Genomic DNA, 20260 nt, shown 5'->3' on the forward strand with positions numbered 1-20260 from the left:
CAGTTTCTACGAAAAAGGGAAACCACCTGGCACGTGGTTAGACCGCAAACCGTGTGGTACTTTTAGATGTGGAGACTGTAAGTTCTGCCCGTGGGTTAGAAGGGAGAAATCCTTTTGGGGTACCACATCAGAAAGGGTCTATTTTATTTGAGACTTTGCAAACTGTAAGACAGAAGGGGTAGTATACATGGCTTCCTGCTTGTGTCCACTCAATTATGTCGGGAAAACAAAAAGGGACCTACGCAGGCGCATTGGCAAACATCTTGGTGACATCAAGCACAAAAGGGATACACCTCTAGCAAAACATGTTAGGTTTGTTCATCAAAATGATCCCAAGGTGCTGTCATTCTGTGTCCTTGAGGTAATGCGACGGAACCCATGGGGTGGGAATTTAAATAAACTTCTTCTTAAAAAAGAATGTCAATAGATATTCAAACTACGAACTCTTGTGCCGGATGGCTTAAATGAGCAACAAAATTATTGTTGCTTTATGATTCAAATGTCCATTATCACTAGCCAGAATCAGGACTGTTAGGTTTTATCCAGTCATTATATCGCATTTCTTTCTATATATCTTTTGTTAATCTTTGGCATTATTTTCTTTCCTTGTCTTAGATACCTGGTATTATGGGGGCACTATTCTGATTTAAAAAAAAATGTATGGCTATCTGTGTAAATATGTGCTCCTGTTTGTAACATTGCAGCTTTAGAATGCAAATATATGCTCCTTCTTGTAACATTGTGTTTAAATGTAGTCCGGGTGGCAGTGTGTGTAATAGATTGCGTTTGTATGTTGGTGCATATAGGGCAATGTCTATACTTTAGCAGGATATGTTGCCTTGGGGGGATGATCCGGACACAAAGCGTGGGCCCTACACACTGGTTGGCTGCTATACACATGGGTTAACACTGTGCTTAATTACGCAGTTTCCCTGTTGGCAGCGCATGCGCGGTAGTGTTTGGCTGTTTGCCATAATATAGCTGATGTAAGACCGACGCATGCGCTGTATGCAGTGTGTAGTGATCTTATCGGTTCATGTGACCTGTACATCTAGCATCTCCCAGGAGGGGGAGCATGTGCACTGTAGATTGGTGCGACTTGTCTTCAAGGTAATGGCGCTGCTCACCCCAATGCAGGGCTCTCTCATAGACCGTTTGGAGGAGTGGCGAATCTGGGTATACCCGCCAAACAGGAAGCAGCTGGCATACCACATTAAGGAGGATGTTTCTATGTGTAGTCTGCAGCCTTTTTTTTGGACAACTCTCTACTGTCATGTGATTATTGAATCTCTCCTGATGAACCCGTGTGTAGGGGAAACACGTCGAGAGTCTATTTGTTTCATGTGAGGAGTCTCTTCATCGGGACCCTAAACTGTCTATACACCACAGACTAACAGATGAGTATAAATTGTATTATCAAGGTACCTATATCATAGGGGCACATTATGCACCTATTGGCTTTTTTCTGCTAGCTGGGTGGTATGCTGGCATGTTATGACATCTGAATTGCATCTATCATTTTTTGAGCATGTTGCTCTATAGTAGTACCAGTAAATTCCCAATACTTATATGGGGCCAATGATATGGTGTTATCAAGATGTTGCTGAGTCCCTAGACGCCTATTCTGTACGTGTTTATACACCTGATATTGTGTACATGGGGGATGAATGACATATTCTGTCTCCTCTCTTACATCACATTTCTGGTTGGTCCCATTCATTTTATACAACACAATATACCATTACACGATTGTGACAGGCCGTCTGGCCTTCTATTTCCAACTATCATCTTATAGGGTATAAGCAGGAGATTAGGGACAGCCACCGTACGAGCGGGGGTGCCATTCTCGTGTTAGGGTGCCAACCTCCGCATCTAGGTAGGCAGATATATAGGTGTTTTTTGTAGTGTCTAGGGAAATATCACCCATTTCTACACATCTATTGAATGAGTAAGCGGCAGCACTCTCTTGTCACTGGTTCAAGGTACTACTGCATGATATCTTAAGGTGGGCTTACATCTCTATCTTTTCTAATAGAGGTTATTAGTGCCTGGGTAGATATCATCCTAGTCATACCAGGGGAAGATATCCCCTTACAATTTTCTATAGCCCAAACCATATAGGCTATTCTACTTTAGGGTATTTCTACCTATTTGTTCTTAATCAATATTTAATAAAGGTTATATACATTTTTACAGGGTTTCTTTTCTGTAAACCGGTGTTCTTCCCTTGTTGGTTATTTAGTTTGTGAGAAGTCTTTCCTGCCCTGGCATAATACATGAAGATGGGGTCCTGGCTGGGTGTGTGGACCTTAGCTTCGGGATGTCACACCCTTGCAGGCAGCATGGTTGCCGGTGACTTTGGCTGGCCAGGACCAGGTTTTACAAAGCTCAATGAGAGAGACAACTACTTAAAATGGAACGGTCTTTTACCGAACAGTAACTTGGTGGGAGTTATGTACAAAAGATAGTGGGTGCATAACTTCATGAACATTTCACTTAATACATGGAACATCTTCCTACACATTTTCTTTCTTCCCTTACTTAGTCCTCTGACTTCACCATCATTCAGCATGGTACTTCATAACCTTCCCTCAACCTCCTATTAAAAGTGAATATGATCTCTGCAACAGTAGTTGGGTATAGACAGAACACGTTGAACAGAGCTGTGCTGTTCTGCTAAGTTCATTGCTTACATCCAATCAACTCCACAGTTGAAAACAGCTGTGTAGTGTGGGTGCTGGATGATGGACCCCCATCTATCTGATAAGATAAAGCTATCTGATCTGGAGGCCATCAGTATCTTAAAGAGAACCTGACGCTTGATTCACATTGCTCAATTTTCAGACAGCATGACTTAGGGCCTGGCAGCACAATTGCAACCAGGTTTTTTTTTCTCTGAATCGTTTCAGTGTTTTAGAAGAAGCATAGTTTAAAGATTCGGCAAGATGTGTTGAGATTACCCCTCCACACTGCTCAATCTCCTGTAGTGTGGCGGTGAGACGTTGCATCAGACTCATTCCATCTCTGTCAGCTGGATCTTTAAACTTAGGCAGTGATTCACGTTGTGCATAGTTTGCGCAGCTAAAATCAAGTGACAGGTTGCCTTTAATTACATGAAAGCCCTTCAACTCTTGCTTTTCAAGAAACTGAATTTTTTTTTTATCAAAAGGCTATATTTGTCTTCCTCAGAAACTCATAGGATTGTGTTAAAATGCCTTCTGATAGCTGTCTCTAATGATTCCATCATACACCTGAATGCTCAACTCAAGAGCTGATTCTTCTCATATCTTCCAATGTAGGAGAGTCAGGAGGCCACCATCCCAATTTAGCAGACTTTAACATAATGGATATGGAGCCAGCTTAATTCCTTTATGTATATTGCTGTGCACAATCTCAGCAGTCTGTGCAATGTACACAGTCTCCCTGATTCACCAACACACTTAACATTTGTCTTTTACCAGGAGATAATTATATTAAGTGATAGCACATGTGACAAGTCAAACAGTGATCTCCCCATGTCTAGCATGCAAAATAAGCACCACACTTGACTGCGTATCACCAAGATTGGTCCTTCATTCTAATGACATCATCCACCCCACTCAATACCAAATTCCCCATAAAAAATGCTTAGTACCGAACGAATTAAGACATGACCATTCTTTTCTTTGGATAAATTGGCCACAGCGGCCATTTTATTGACAAAACAAGCATAAATAACACCAATTATACAATTGTGTAAAAAACTTGAGGGGAGGGTTCTTGGAGCTAAAAAATCTGGCACACCATGGGCCCCCCCACAAACTTATAACAAAAACCTTCTTTACCCTCAGCCGTAACCACCAGCTCATGTAACCCGTTTCCGGGCAAACAAACTCCAAAGCTCTCGAGGTAAACTCCCCTTCCAGAGCCTGTAAACCAAAGCCAGATCAACCCCATAAAACATCAACTCCAAGAACCCCACCCCCCCGCCAAACCAGCCACTGTGACGACAATATGAACATGAACTCCCTAGAAGTAAATAACCTGGTTAATTCCAGATGCCCCAACCCAAACTAATCACCCAAGCCCCAACCCCAAAAAAGGGAGGGTGGGTGGGTCTTCTCTCCTTGCTGATGCAACGTGCAGTGTCCCTTCCCGCGCTTTTTGCCCCAAAACCCGCCCCTCCTCAACCTAAGCACCCGCCCCGTTTTATCCCCTTTGAACCAATCCCACTGCGCTTATTACAGCCCCCCCCCCACTTGTTTATAGATCAAAGTAAAAAAATTGGCTATAGACATTTAATATCTCAGTAACAGTTCTCATAACTAATAGATTAAATTGCTAAACCTGCCAATAGGTGATCTAATGTACACGGGAACTTCATGACTCTCCACAGCTTAAAGCTGTTACACATAACTAGTTATTGAACCCGTTCTACGCCTGGGTGGTGAGCATTTATATTGGTATATGGTCTCCATCCTGGTATGTTTCTTTCATCCTGCGCCCTAATCTTGTCATGTGCTGCTACCATCTTGCGCCCCCATCCTGTCATGTGCAGCCCCCATCTTGTTTTGTGTGCCTCCATCTTGTGATGTGCTACTGTCTTCCTGAGCACTCATCCTGTCATGTGCTCCAATCCTGTACCCCAATGCTGTCATGTGGTGGTCCCATCCTGTACCCCAATCCTGTCATGTGGTGGTCCCATCCTGTACCCCAATCCTGTCATGTGGTGCTCCCATACTCCACCCCAATCCTGTCATGTGCTGCTACCATCATGCGCCCCCTTTCTGTCATGTGCTGCTCCCATCCTGTGCCCTTATCCTGCCATGTGCTGCTCCTATCCTGTGCCCCCATCCTGTCATGTGCTGCTCACATCCTGTCATGTGCTGCTGCCATCCTGCTCCCCCATTCTGTCATATGCTGCTCCCATCCTACTTCCCCTTTCTGACATGTGCTGCTGCCATCCTGCACCCCTGTTCTGTCATGTGCTGCCCTATTCTGTCATGTGCTGCTCCCATCCTGCGCTACAGTTCTGTAATGTGCTACTCGCATCCTGTGCCCCCACTCTGTCATGTGATGCTTGCATCCTGCACCCCGTTCTGTCATGTGCTGCTGCCATCCTGCACCCCCGTTCTGTCATGTGCTGCCCTATTCTGTCATGTGCTGCTCCCATCCTGCGCCATTGTTCTGTAATTTGCTGCTCCCATCCATATGCCCCATACGCTGCTCCATAAAGGTTGATGGCCCCCATAAGATGCTCCATAGTATATGCCCTGTATGCTGCTCCATAAAGGTTGATGGCCCCCATAAGATGCTCCATAGTATTATATGCTCTGTATGCTGCTGCAATAAAAAAAAAAATAACATACTCCCCTATCGTCGCTGGGCGCTGAGTGCTGGGGGGCCTGAGTAGGCGGGGACACCGGCGCGCTGTGGGGGTCAGGTGCCTGAGTCGGCACTAGCTCAGGCCCACGGCACTTGCTATAGTCACCTGGCCCTGATCCACTGCTGCGTGCCGCTCCGTCTTCCGGGTCCTCTGGCTGTGACTGTTCAGTCAGAGGGCGGCGCGCATTAAGCGCGTCATCGCGTCCTCTGAACTGAACGTCAAAGGCAGAGGATGTCGAGGATGGAGCAGCGCGCATCGGTGGAACGGGACAGGTGAATATAGCCGGACCCATTGCACGGCGTTAATTGCGACATTTTCGCCGTGCAACGCAGTCCGTTAGCGTTAACCCATTTACGCAATGTGAACCTAGCCTAATTGTAGGGAGAGTAGAGGACAATGTGAGCTGTCTTCAGCACCCGGCGCCTGAGAACAGAGCAAAGTGTGCTGGCTTGTCTCAGGTGTAGATGCGCGTGATACTCATGCGGCACACGTATGAAACACAGGGCATCTCCGATACTGTTTTTTTCCAGTACCGTAAATATTAGGACATGTGATGGAGGCCTAAGATGGATGACTGACTACCAGAAAGAGCTGAAAGAATGAGGGGGTGACCTCCTACTGTGACTATCTGCCAGGAAGAGATGAGTGACGAATAAACACCCTTACTGTCGCTGACTTCTAGGGACAGCTGAGAGAGACAGCGGGACAACGGAGTGACCAGATGACAGGTCAATGATCCCTTAATGACCTAATGGCCAATAATGGTTGATGGCAGAAACAGTACTCTGGAGTATAAACCATTGAGAAAGAAAATCAGCAGCGGGATTATGGCTGGTGGTGTTGGAGTTTCCTTTTTGGCTGGAGGAACATTGCATCTGTCCTATATCACACTGGCATAAAAAAGTATCAAGATTTAATAGTATTTTCATTACCATCAAAAAAAGAATATCAAATGCAACCCAAAGGATGTCCTATATACGACGGTCTACCCAACCATGGACCGCTTCCTGCCTCTCAGTCTGACTTCGTCCAGTTTTTTAATGACGGGGCTGGATTTCTTGGAGGCGGCTGTGTAGCTTTGGAGCAGAGCTCTGAACACGTCCTCTGTCTGGGGGTGAGTGCTGAGGAAAGCCTTTTCCAAAACATAAAGGTCGACACCTTTATCTTCTGGGAGAGCAGAGATGAAGCTCAGGCCGAAATCGATCAGCACCAGGTTCAGGTCCGGATGTGAAGGCCGTAGGAGCATGTTCGAGGTGGTCAGGTCCCCATGGACGACATCCTCATCATGCATCCAGGCCAATATCTGACCAATCCTTTCTGCAAGGCTGTACAGGCTGCTGCCATGTTCTTGCGCTGTCATTATGAAGTCCCGAACAGTGACTGATCCTTCTATATCCTCCAGGTAGATGCAGTTAGAGACATAATCAACAAAATAAACCACAGGAGTGGCAATACCTGCCTTCCTGCACCTGAAGATTGAGCGCACCTCCTGGGCGGTCCGCCGGTGTGTCAGCTTCTCGTCCAGGGGAAACGCTCCTTCACTACAGCCGCTTTCCCCAGGAAACTTCCCCGGTACACCCGAGCCTCAGCCCCCTGCTTCATGAGCTGCAGCCCCCCAGGTACCGCCGAGTCCGCTCCCTGCTTATGCTGTCCACGCTGTTCTCCACAGCATTCATGGTAAAGGGTAAACCCAAGCATCCTGTAGTGAAAGCATGAACAGGTTGTCTAACAGGGTAGATCAGAGGCAGAGGTACCAAGTTACCAGCCATAGTGGGGACAGCCAGCATACCAGGTATGGTATGGTGCTCCATCTGTGTCATTGACGAGAAGGCAATTGATCTTTGCTGAATTGGGGGAGACTCGGGGTTTTGGTTTCCCTTCCGAGAGATTGTGTACTGGTTAGGGTCTTTACCATCCTTACGCAGCATGTCCGGCAAGGTCTGTCTTTGAGCATTTATAAACCAGTTGGAAATCTACATGTACAGCACTGCTAAGACTTTGCATGGTATTGCAGAGCAGCCCCATGTAAGGCAATAAGGCCACGCTGCAATACCACAAAGTCAAGAGAGGCACTATTTAAGGGGGCAAATCATTTTTCTTTCAATCTTTTTTTTTTTTTTTTGCAACAAGTACAAAAACATTGACTGGTTCCAGAAAACCAATTTTGTTACCCCTATCACCGCTATTGTGTCATTATTATACAACTATCCTAAAATACTGGCTTCAAAGGAGAACCACTATGTACTCATATATAAGAAATCATTGGGGGTCGTACCTGCAGCACTGTGAGACGAGTCTGTAGAGATAACATATCTTTCTCCGTGTCTGAGGGATAAGCATTGTGTCTGTGCTCATACAACCAGTCGTGTAGGACTTTCACAGCCTCTTTCGGCAGATTGCCTCTGCGCTTCCTCTTTGACCCGGGAACTTCCAGCTCCACGCTGTCATGCTCACTGTCAGTCAGGATACATTCCTTTATGTTGGCCATAATTGGTCCTGTGGTGAGAAACATTGGGTCAAACAATGGTAGAGATATACACAGCATGAAAAATGTATGTTCTACATAGTGTAGAAATGGCCATCATGAACAATCTTCCAGGACTGAAAGGCATCACTGCACTACAGGAGTCTGGTTTCTTCCTGAAAATGGCCAGAGAGTGGTGAGGGGCTTCATTTACACATGAGGGTCATCCTACTTAGCATTGTCTAGACTTCCTTCAATCAGACATCACATACCTAAAGGATACACCATAAATATTTGATAGATATGGGTCTTAAAAGGCAATATCATGTGCATAAGCCATAAAACATAGAAAGAATAAAATAGTGAAAAATAGAAGTATGTAAACTACTAATCTCATGGGACTCCTATAAGTAAACAGACAATCATTGGTCGACTGTCACCGTATAAAGGCTGGCCATGCAAAAATATTGAAAACCATTGGCTCTGACAGCTATCTTCCTTACGCCCTACACAGCAACTCAGCTGAGCATTCCTGTATTCCCCATGGGGAGGGTAGATTTAAGGTACCTTCACACTGAACGATATCGCTAGCGATCCGTGACGTTGCAGCGTCCCGGATAGCGATATCATTGAGTTTGGCACGCAGCAGCGATCAGGATCCTGCTGTGACATCATTGGTCGGAGCAGAAAGGCCACAACTTTATTTCGTCGCTGGCTCTCCCGCAGACATTGCTGAATCGGCGTGTGTGATGCCGATTCAGCGATGTCTTCACTGGTAACCAGGGTAAACATCGGGTTACTAAGCGCAGGGCCATGCTTAGTAACCCGATGTTTACCCTGGTTACCAGTGTAAATGTAAAAAAAAAAAAACACTACATACTTACATTCCGGTATCTGTGGCGTCCTCCGGCGTTCTGCTGTCCTGCACTGTGTCAGCGCTGGCTGGCCGTAAAGCAGAGCACAGCGGTGACATCACCGCTCTGCTTTACGGACGGCGCTTACAGTGCAGGGAAGCATAGTAACATAGTAACATAGTTAGTAAGTCCGAAAAAAGACATTTGTCCATCCAGTTCAGCCTATATTCCATCATAATAAATCCCCTGATCTACGTCCTTCTACAGAACCTATTAATTGTAAGATACAATATTGTTCTGCTCTAGGAAGACATCCAGGCCTCTCTTGAACTCCTCGACTGAGCTTTATCCCCTGACTCTCCAGGTTTTGGGGGGGGGATAGTGTTTGAATCCCGTGCTGTGATTGGCCAGTGCTCTGGGAGGCTCATGGTGTCAACTTCTTGTCACTTGCTATCCTGGAATTCTTTATCCTGGAATTCTTTATCTATTGGTATGCAATGGTATGCAATTGTTCCCAATGTTTTGAATACACTTGGTCCCCAGCTGGCTGCCTGTGTATTATCATGCAGACATGGTAGTAGCCCTACTTCAGCCCTGGTGGTGTGGGGAAGTGTGTAAAACAGGAATTCCCCCACTCCTGCATCCTCCCCTTACATGCCTGAGTGACATTTGTCCTGTGTGTGGCACCCATGAGCCAAGTATGCCTTAATATGTAGAGAAGTGATGACATCCAGTCAGTTTTCTGTCATAGATACAGTTCTGGAGCAAATATGGGATTTCTCAGGTTATAGAAACATTCACTGACACATAATCCTCCAAAATTCACCTCACAACTCGTCATCTCCTCTTTGCGTTTCACATGAGGAGATTTTTTTACATTTTTTTTTCTCAACATTTTTTTCCTCGAAATTTGAAAAATTATTGAAGGGTGGAAAAGCGCATGACATTTTTTTTAAAATAAGTTTTTGAAGAGTTTTACTTCAAAATCTATCGCAATCTCTTCTAAACCTCTTCAGAAAAAAATGTCTCTAAAAAATATTGTTTCTTGAAGCAACTCGCATTAAAAAAAAATCAGTGTGCACATAGCCTGAGAAATAGATGTATGTCCTAGAGTAGGTATAAAAAGTCATCAAGAAAAGTGAGACGATTTTTTTTTCACTTATCCATATACAATCCGTTTTTTTACCGCAGCGTCTAATACCCATTTACAGTTTCCTAAGGTACAGAATTGCAATATTTTCCTAAATATCGGATGTTGCACTGTGGCTCGGTATGGCATCTGATTTGTGCCCCTATAGACCTGAACGGGCGAGTCTCATCCCATTTTTAGAATAAACTTGTGCATGCTGCCATGTTTTCACATTCAGAAAATAATCGCTCCTCTGCAGCGCCCTCTAGAATAACATTGGTCCGAGTGCTGTCTATTTTGTACTTGTGCTGTCCATTTTGTACTTGTGCTGTCCATTTTGTACTTGTGCTGTCCATTTTGTACTGGTGCTGTCCATTTTGTACTGGTGCTGTCCATTTTGTACTGGTGCTGTCCATTTTGTACTGGTGCTGTCCATTTTGTACTTGTGCTGTCCATTTTGTACTTGTGCTGTCCATTTTGTACTGGTGCTGTCCATTTTGTACTTGTGCTGTCCATTTTGTACTTGCGCTGTCCATTTTGTACTTGCGCTGTCCATTTTGTGCTTCTGCTGTCCATTTTGTACTTGCGATACGATACGATGCACTTTATTAATTCCGTGGGAAATTATGGTATCACAGCAGCACAACTTACATCATAAGAATCATAAAATGAATTACTTAGTTGACATGACGGTTTGTTGACAGAAGGACATTATACATTAGAATAGGACATACTCAGCGGGTGAACTGAAAAGTAGGAGAAATAAAGTAGACAATCACCTTTATGATTTAACCCTAATGTTATTGTTGTACATACCCATAGCAGTTAGCACAAACGATTTCCTAATTTTTTCCTTCTTACACCTCAGAAGTATTAGCCGGTTACTGAAGGTGCTCTTCTGTCTCATGAATAGCTCATATAGTGGATGTGCATTATTGTTCATAATTGCCTTACACTTTCTCAGAGTTCTTCTCTCCACTACCTCCTCAAGAGAGTCCAGATTGCAGCCGACAGCAGAGCTTGCCTTTTTGATAAGCTTATTCAGCTTATTAGCATCAGAGGCCTGCACACTATTACCCCAGCATATGATTGCAAAAAAGATGGCACTTGCCATTACAGACTGGTAGAACATTTCTAACATTTTGCTGCACACATTAAAAGACCTCAGGTTCCTTAGGAAATAAAATCTGCTCATCCCCTTCTTGTAGACAGTCTCTGAGTGGCATCTCCAGTCCAGTTTGCTATCCAAATGGACCCCCAAATATTTATAACTCTCCACCTGCACTACCTCCTGACCAGCAATAGTGATCGGTAAGCATTCCAACTTAATCCTGCTATAGTTGGTGTTGTGAATTCTGTTGCCAAGCCCCCTCCTGTGGTCATGAATGGTACTTCGGCTGGTTCTGTCCATGAGCTTCCTCTGACGAAAGTGAGTGGGGATGTGGCTTCTGAGTTTCCTTCCACAGGTGACGAAGTTAATTCGTTAGGTGGCGGCTCTATTTGACTCCATTTAGATCTTTCCTCCATGCCACCAGTCAATGTTCCATGTTATGATTAGGTAGTTCAGAACCAAAATGGACCTTGAGGTACAGGGCATACAAAGTGACCTGTCAATAATCAAAACATAGGACGAGCTCTGAGACGTGGAAACTTTGCTGACCGCAATCCCTGATCCTATCATACCACACTAGAGGTAGCCGTGGATTGCTCCTAACGCTCCCTATGCAACTCGGCACAGCCTGAGAAACTAGCTAGACCTGAAGACAGAAAAATAAGCCTACCTTGCCTCAGAGAAATTCCCCAAAGGAAAAGGCAGCCCCCCACATATGATGACTGTGAGTAAAGATGAAAATACATACACAGAGATGAAATAGATTTAGCAAAGTGAGGCCCGACTAACTGAATAGACCGAGGATAGGATAGATAACTTTGCGGTCAACACAAAACCCTACAAAGAACCACGCAGAGGGGAGCAAAAAGACCCTCCGCACCGACTCACGGTACGGAGGTGCTCCCTCTGCATCTCAGAGCTTCCAGCAAGCAAGAAAAAGAAATATAGCAGTCTGGACAGAAAAATATAGCAAACAAAAGAAACACCAGCAGAACTTATCTTATGCTGGAGAAACAGGCCACAGGAACATCCAGGAAGCAAAAGGACAAACACTGGAACATTGACTGGAGGCTAGGATCAAAGCACTAGGTGGAGTTAAATAGAGCAGCAGCTGATGACTTAGCCTCATCACCTGAGGAAGGAAACTCAGAAGCCGCAGTACCACTCATGTCCACCAACGGAAGCCCATAAACAGAATCAGCCGAAGTACCACATTTGGCCACAGGAGGGAGCCTGACCACAGAGTTCACAACAGTTCCAGTATTGGTCTTGCTCTCTTCTGGATCGTTCTTGTGACCTGTCTCCTCTGCATAAGCTAAGTTCTGCTTGTAAACACAAAAAAGCACAGTAAAACCAAAAACACACTGTTGCAAAAAAATCACAGTGGACAGCAAGTGCTAGTAAAAAGATGGAAAAAACAGGGTATTTGGTTGATACGTTTTTTGCAAAAAATGTATATTAAGCCGCTCTACCAAACGTCAAGGTATACCCATATCAGAGCAGCTCATACAGGTATTGTACATATGACCAGGTTTTAAATACATCAGATAGGGATTACATACATTAGTTAGGACTGCTCTGATATGGGTATACCTTGACGTTTGGTAGAGCGGCTTAATATACATTTTTTGCAAAAAACGTATCAACCAAATACCCTGTTTTTTCCATCTTTTTACTAGCACTTGCTGTCCACTGTGATTTTTTTGCAACAGTGTGTTTTTGGTTTTACTGTGCTTTTTTGTGTTTTCAAGTCTCTTGGTGGTGTGAACATGTCTCTACGGGCTTGTTCACTGTGCGCGCAGCTCATGTGTTCTGGTTTCATATAATTGTTTTCTTGTGTCCACAAGACTGGGGAGGCCTCCACCCCTCTTTTTTGAGCTGTGCGCACAGGAGCCGTTCTGTCCAGCGTGTCCACATGGACATTCCTTTTCTGAATCCTGCTCATACAGGTATTGTACATATGACCAGGTTTTAAATACATCAGATAGGGATTACATACATTAGTTAGGACTGCTCTGATATGGGTATACCTTGACGTTTGGTAGAGCGGCTTAATATACATTTTTTGCAAAAAACGTATCAACCAAATACCCTGTTTTTTCCATCTTTTTACTAGCACTTGCTGTCCACTGTGATTTTTTTGCAACAGTGTGTTTTTGGTTTTACTGTGCTTTTTTGTGTTTTCAAGTCTCTTGGTGGTGTGAACATGTCTCTACGGGCTTGTTCACTGTGCGCGCAGCTCATGTGTTCTGGTTTCATATAATTGTTTTCTTGTGTCCACAAGACTGGGGAGGCCTCCACCCCTCTTTTTTGAGCTGTGCGCACAGGAGCCGTTCTGTCCAGCGTGTCCACATGGACATTCCTTTTCTGAATCCTGCTCATACAGGTATTGTACATATGACCAGGTTTTAAATACATCAGATAGGGATTACATACATTAGTTAGGACTGCTCTGATATGGGTATACCTTGACGTTTGGTAGAGCGGCTTAATATACATTTTTTGCAAAAAACGTATCAACCAAATACCCTGTTTTTTCCATCTTTTTACTAGCACTTGCTGTCCACTGTGATTTTTTTGCAACAGTGTGTTTTTGGTTTTACTGTGCTTTTTTGTGTTTTCAAGTCTCTTGGTGGTGTGAACATGTCTCTACGGGCTTGTTCACTGTGCGCGCAGCTCATGTGTTCTGGTTTCATATAATTGTTTTCTTGTGTCCACAAGACTGGGGAGGCCTCCACCCCTCTTTTTTGAGCTGTGCGCACAGGAGCCGTTCTGTCCAGCGTGTCCACATGGACATTCCTTTTCTGAATCCTGCTCATACAGGTATTGTACATATGACCAGGTTTTAAATACATCAGATAGGGATTACATACATTAGTTAGGACTGCTCTGATATGGGTATACCTTGACGTTTGGTAGAGCGGCTTAATATACATTTTTTGCAAAAAACGTATCAACCAAATACCCTGTTTTTTCCATCTTTTTACTAGCACTTGCTGTCCACTGTGATTTTTTTGCAACAGTGTGTTTTTGGTTTTACTGTGCTTTTTTGTGTTTTCAAGTCTCTTGGTGGTGTGAACATGTCTCTACGGGCTTGTTCACTGTGCGCGCAGCTCATGTGTTCTGGTTTCATATAAGTTCTGCTTGTGTTTCTTTTGTTTGCTATTTTTCTGTCCAGCCTGCTATTTTGATTTTTCTTGCTTGCTGGAAGCTCTGGGACGCAGAGGGTGCGCCTCCGCACCGTGAGTCGGTGCGGAGGGTCTTTTTGCGCTCTCTGCGTGGTCCTTTTGTAGTATTTTTGTGCTGATCGCAAAGTTACCTTTCCTATCCTCAGTCTGTTCAGTAAGTCGGGCCTCACTTTGCTAAATCTATTTCATCTCTGAGTTTGTGATTTCATCTTTACTCACAGTCATTATATGTGGGGGGCTGCCTTTTCCTTTGGGGAATTTCTCTGAGGCAAGGTAGGCTTTATATTTCTTTCTTTAGGGCTAGCTAGTTTCTCAGGCTGTGCCGAGTTGCCTAGGGAGCGTTAGGAGCAATCCACAGCTGCTTCTAGTGTGTGTGATAGGATTAGGGATTGCGGTCAGCAGAGTTCCCACGTCTCAGAGCTTGTCCTATGTTATTTATAACTATCAGGTCATTTTGTGTGCTCATAACCACCAGGTCCACTGTTGTCCTAACCACCAGGTCATAACAAGTTGGCCACCAACTCCTTGGTTTTCTTAACATTTAGTTGTAGATAGTTACCATTGCACCAATCCACGAAATTCGACACCACCCTTCTATATTCTTCATCCACCCAATCTCCCCTAATACATCTCACAACCACGGAGTCATCCGAAAATTTTTGAAGGTGGCAAAGTTCAGATTTATACTGAAAGTCTGATGTATATAGTGTGAATAGAAAGGGTTCAAGCACCGTTCCCTGGGGGTCACCTACACTGCTCATGACCCTGGACAGATCGATTATCCTCCCTTTTTGACCTCACTCCCCTGAAAAATGACAGACACATTTTCTTTTGGATATTAAACGGCCACAGCAGCCAATTTATTAGTAATTACCAAGACTCTTGGTAGGGTCCTTGAAGTCATAAAAATTCTAAAGTCTGGTGGTCTATGTTTCCATGGCATTGCCCCTTCTTCCCCCCGCTTTTTACTCCTAGCCGCGTTTAATTTTAGCTCAGGAGCACCGCGAGTCCAGGGGAAGAGGTTACCTCCATTCTGTTAACGTGACCCCGATGTTCCATCGCCAGGTGTCACTCAAAACTCACGACCATGTGACCCCGACATACCATCGCCGGATGCCACCCATTACCACCAGACCACCACCAGGTAACCAACCAATGAAGGGGGTTTGTGGCCTTTTAAAGAATCCCCACTTCAAATTTTTACCGACTTTGAGGACTCACCAACGCCACACCGAGAGCACCTCGCCTCAGGAGCTCGAGACCCCACCAACTAGCAATGCTGTGGCCTTCATTATCCCTCCTTGCAGCCCTGCGATCCACACATCCATCCCGGCTGCATTCAGGTGTACCCCGTCAGCTCGCCAAAATGCCCTATGCACATCCTCCAGGCCCGCACGGCGAACCGCCACTCCCCCTCTCTGCACTACGAATTTGGATATTGCTTTATTAACCTTCATGCGTGCTTTGTTAACCTTCGGCACTGACCGCGCTCCTCGCCAGAATTTTCTAGGCACAATGTCAGACCATACTACTTAGAGGGACATACACAGAGGGAGCACCTCCGTACCGTTAGTCGGTGCAGAGGGTCTTTTTGTCCCCTCTGGGTGGTTGTTTGTAGGTTTTTGTGCTGACCGCAAAGCTATCTTTCCTATCCTCGGTCTATTCAGTAAGTCGGGCCTCACTTTGCTAAAATCTATTTTCATCTCTTTGTTTGTATTTTCATCTTACTCACAGTCATTATATGTGGGGGGCTGCCTTTTCCTTTGGGGAATTTCTCTGAGGCAAGGTAGGCTTATTTTTCTATCTTCAGGTTAGCTAGTTTCTCAGGCTGTGACGAGGCGCCTAGGTTCTGGTCAGGAGCGCTCCACGGCTACCTTTAGTGTGGTATGATAGGATCAGGGATTGCGGTCAGCAGAGTTCCCACGTCTCAGAGCTCGTCCTTTTTTGTAACTAAACAGGTCACTTGTGTGCGCTTAACCACTAGGTCCATTGTGGTTCTGAATCACCTGTTCATAACAGCCAGCCCCCTATGTTTGTTAGATTTAACAGGCACCGTGCTAGCCAGCTCGTTTTCCAGGGTCCTTTGTGAAGGACCCCGGAAGCAAGATGGCGGCGCCCATTCCTCCACGTGTTCCCTGGCTTCGCAGCGCTGCCCCTGTACCGCTAGCCCACTGGATCGCTGCCTGACATTTGCAGGCTGAGCGGCGGGGGGGTCGCTGCGTCTCCCAGCTATATAGCTGCCGTGCTGGGGGATTACTGCTGCTGAACGCCCTGCAGGGGGTCCGCCGCGCTGGGGAATTACCGCTGCCGAATGCTCTGCAGGGGGATCGCTGCGCCTCACTGCTATGTGGCTGCCGCGCTGGGGGATTGCCGGTTCGGACGGCTCTGCGGGGGGGTCGACACCCGCACCTCTCCTGGCCTGCACTCTTCCAGGCCGCACAGGCTGCACAGGGGGGGGCCCCAGCTCTCTGCCTGCCTCTCTTGACCGTTGGAGCCACCGGGGATGCCCTCTGGCAGCCCATCTCCGAGACCCCCGCTACGTGAGGATCCCGTCCCGGGCGTGCTGGCACATGGGCCTCTCAGAGCACCGGACCTACGCCCAGCTGCACCGATCCGACGTCTATTTGTCCCCGCTCTGGATCTACGTGCCCCAGTCGACATAGCTGGGCTACCCCCACTACTACCACCTAAGATCCCACTAATGGTCGTCTCTAACCAGCCCGGAGGGTGAATGGATGCAGCGGCCTGCAATTTACCTATCAGGTCCTCCATACTCGGTGAGTACTTGTTATCCAGCCGTCTGTCTGTGGTCAAAGAACACCTAGGTCCTGCCCAGTCCTTTTAACCCTTCCCTGAGACCCCACCTCCCATTATCCTCTGTCATTTCTTCCCTGCTGTCCCTTTCACCCAGCCCCACCCCCCATCCCCTCCACCTCCCTGTCTATTCCAAACCACTAACTCTCTTCCAGTGTCATGTCCGCTTTCCCCTATCCTTGCGTGCGCGTTCAGCGGATACTGTAATCTGCTTGACACAACTGCTCCCATCTGTACAAACTGTGGCCGATCTGATGATAGTCAGTTATCCAATTTCTCATCCCCACCTCCACCTTCATATCAGTCATCTTTTTGTGTAGTAAAGGTGGCTGCAGGGAATTAAATGCACTCGAGAAATCAAAGAACATCGCTCGCACCGTGGTTCCATCAATCTCCAGAAATGAATGTACACTATGTAACAGAGAGAGAATAGCATCGTCCACCCCCAATCTATGTCGGTAAGCAAACTGAAGGGGATCAATAAAAGCGTTAACCCTTGGTCTTAAGTGAGCAAGAACTAATCTTTCCTAGGCCTTCATAGCATGAGATGTTAAGGCTACAGGACGATAGTCATTTAGGGTTGCAGGAGAAAAAGTCTTGGGTACCGGCACCAGACAGGAAGTTTTCCATAACACTGGTACCCTCTGTGTTTGTAGACTTCCATTAAATAGGAGTGTAAAGACAGTACACAGCTGGTCTGCACAAACTTTAAGGACACGTGAGCGGAGTCCATCTGGTCCTGCTGCTTTACCAATGTTAAGTGACTTAAACTGCCTCCTCACATCATTTTCGGATACTGTAAAATTAGTCTGCTCCTCCTCCAATATCGATGTTGCAGAATTTGCACCCAATTCCCCTCCACTTCCAGTTGGCAGTACACATGTACTGCTAAATCTATTGAAATACTCGTTCATCTCATTAGCCTTGTCCAGTTTTCCTCCACCGTGTTCAGACCTTACCTTAAGCCCAGTCAGTAATTTCATTCCTGACAAAACCTCCCTGGTATTATTGTGGGACAGTTTCTTTTCAACTTTAATTCTGAAGGCTTACTGGGCCTCCTTTATTTTATACTTCAATTCATACTGTATCATTTTAATTTCCTCTTTGTCGCCTAATTTAAATGCCTTTTTTTCCTGTTGAGCAAATGCTTCAATTCCTTTGTTATCCATGGCTTGTTTGCAAAACACCTAATCTTTTTAGCTGGCACCAGCATATCAGTGCAGAAGTTAAGGTACCTTCACACTGAACGATATCGCTAGCGATCCGTGACGTTGCAGCATCCTGGCTAGCGATATTGTTCAGTTTGACACGCAGCAGCGATCAGGATCCTGCTGTGCTATCGTTGGTCGGAGCAGAAAGTCCAGAACTTTATTTCGTCGCTGGACTCCCGCAGACATCGCTGAATCGGCGTGTGTGACGCCTATTCAGCGATGTCTTCACTGGTAACCAGGGTAAACATCGGTTTACTAAGCGCAGGGCCGCGCTTAGTAACCCGATGTTTAACCTGGCTACCAGCATAAACGTAAAAAAAAAACAAACACTACATACTTACATTCCGGTGTCTGTCCCCCGGCGCTGTGCTTCTCTGCACTGTGTAAGCGCCGGCCGGAAAGCAGAGCACAGCGGCGCTCACAGTCAGTGCAGAGAAGCAATTTGTTGTAAGCTGCCATTTTTCCAAACTGTCTGAGGGCTTCAATTTCGCATGCTGAGCTATAGATTTTATTGGTATAATTTCAGGCTGCATACTAGGTTTTTTATTGCTTTTTTTGGTGAATGCACCTGTACAGGTTACTGTTTTATATTTTAATAGACTTTTATCGACGTGGTGATACCAAATATGTAGATTTTTTTTTTTTTACATTTATATATTTTTTACTGGGGAAATGAAGGAGCGATAATTGTTGTTTTTAAATATGTATTTTTTTTACTTTTCACTTTAAGTCCCTATTGAAGACATCAATTTGAAAAAGCTTGATCGCTTGTTGTATATACTGGAATACCATGGTAGCGGTCATAAATGCAGTACTGCCAATCGCTAACCGCAGTACTGCCAATCGCTAACAGTAGACCTGTCAGTCACTGGCAGCAGTACTGTAAGGCTATGTGCACCCGTCAGGATTTCTAGCAGAAATTTTCCTGACAAAAACCAGACATTTCTGCCAGAAACTCATGCGTTTTTTCACGTTTTTCATGCGTTTGACACTTTTTTTGTGCGTTTTTTCCCAAATGCATAGAATTGTGGGAAAAACGTGGAAAATCCGCAAAATTAATGAACATGCTGCTTTTGTTATCGCGATGCATTTTTTTCGCAGGAAAAAAACGCACCATGTGCACAAAACATGCAGAATGCATGCTAAATGATAGGATGCATAATGTATGCATTTTAAATGAGTTTTTATAGCGTTTTTATTGCGAAAAAATGCGAAAAAACCTGAACGTATGCACATACCCTAAATCTTTGGTAGCAGTCATAAATGCAGCTTTCAGTGATTGACAGTATCATGAAAGGGATTTATAGCAGAGTTTGGAGCTCAGCTGGTCTCAGCGTTTTGTGGAGCGGGCACCAGCTTCATCTATGATATAAAGGTAAATCACAGAGCCTCTAGTAGTTAATCTAGAGTAGAGAATATTAATAACATTTGTGTTTCAATTACTCAGTTGTGTTAATAATATGACTAAAAATTGCCCAAAAATTGCCAAAAGTGTTTTTGAGGAGTTTTGAGTTACAGAGGAAGAATTTAGTGCGTTTCTGGTCTAAAAACTCCTCAAAACACAGTATGATCAGTGTTTTTTGAGATGGAAAAGTCCAGTAATTTCAAAAGAAATCCGTATCAGAAATCCTTGCAGATTGTTAATGTAATTTTCAGTTCTTTTTTTAAGATAACAGTTTTTACAGCTTTTTTTGTTGCGCTTTGGCTTAATTGACAATATTACAGTAAATTCCACTAGGAACACACAACTTTTTTTAAACGCAATATGCTTTTTGCAACCACATTATAAAAAAACTTACTATATGAACAAAGTCTCTCAAAATCCACCAAAAGCTTATTCAAAGAGTGTATGAGGCAATCACAATAAAAAAAAACAAAAAACAAAACACTGCATGAACAAACTCCGAGGGTCATTTTAGTATTGAAATTAGTGCTGATTTCTTGTGGCTTTATTTATTTAAATGGGATATTAAGGTACCTTCACACATAACAATATCGTTAACGATATCGTTGCTTTTTGTGATGTAGCAACGATATCGTTAACTAAATCATTATGTGTGACAGCGACCAACGATCAGGCCCCTGCTGGGAGATCGTTGGTCACTGGGGAAAGTCCAGCACTTT

At 44.9% G+C, this 20260-nt stretch overlaps 1 pseudogene; it reads right to left on the bottom strand.

Annotated features, from left to right (window-relative positions):
• Positions 1-6350: 6350 nt before the first annotated feature.
• LOC138667891 (EKC/KEOPS complex subunit Tp53rkb pseudogene) lies at positions 6351-7293 on the bottom strand (annotated as a pseudogene).
• Between the last annotated feature and the right edge of the window lie 12967 nt (positions 7294-20260).

This window comes from Ranitomeya imitator, chromosome 2 (assembly GCF_032444005.1).
Source record: "Ranitomeya imitator isolate aRanImi1 chromosome 2, aRanImi1.pri, whole genome shotgun sequence".
In the NCBI taxonomy this organism is placed as follows: Eukaryota; Metazoa; Chordata; class Amphibia; order Anura; family Dendrobatidae; genus Ranitomeya; species Ranitomeya imitator.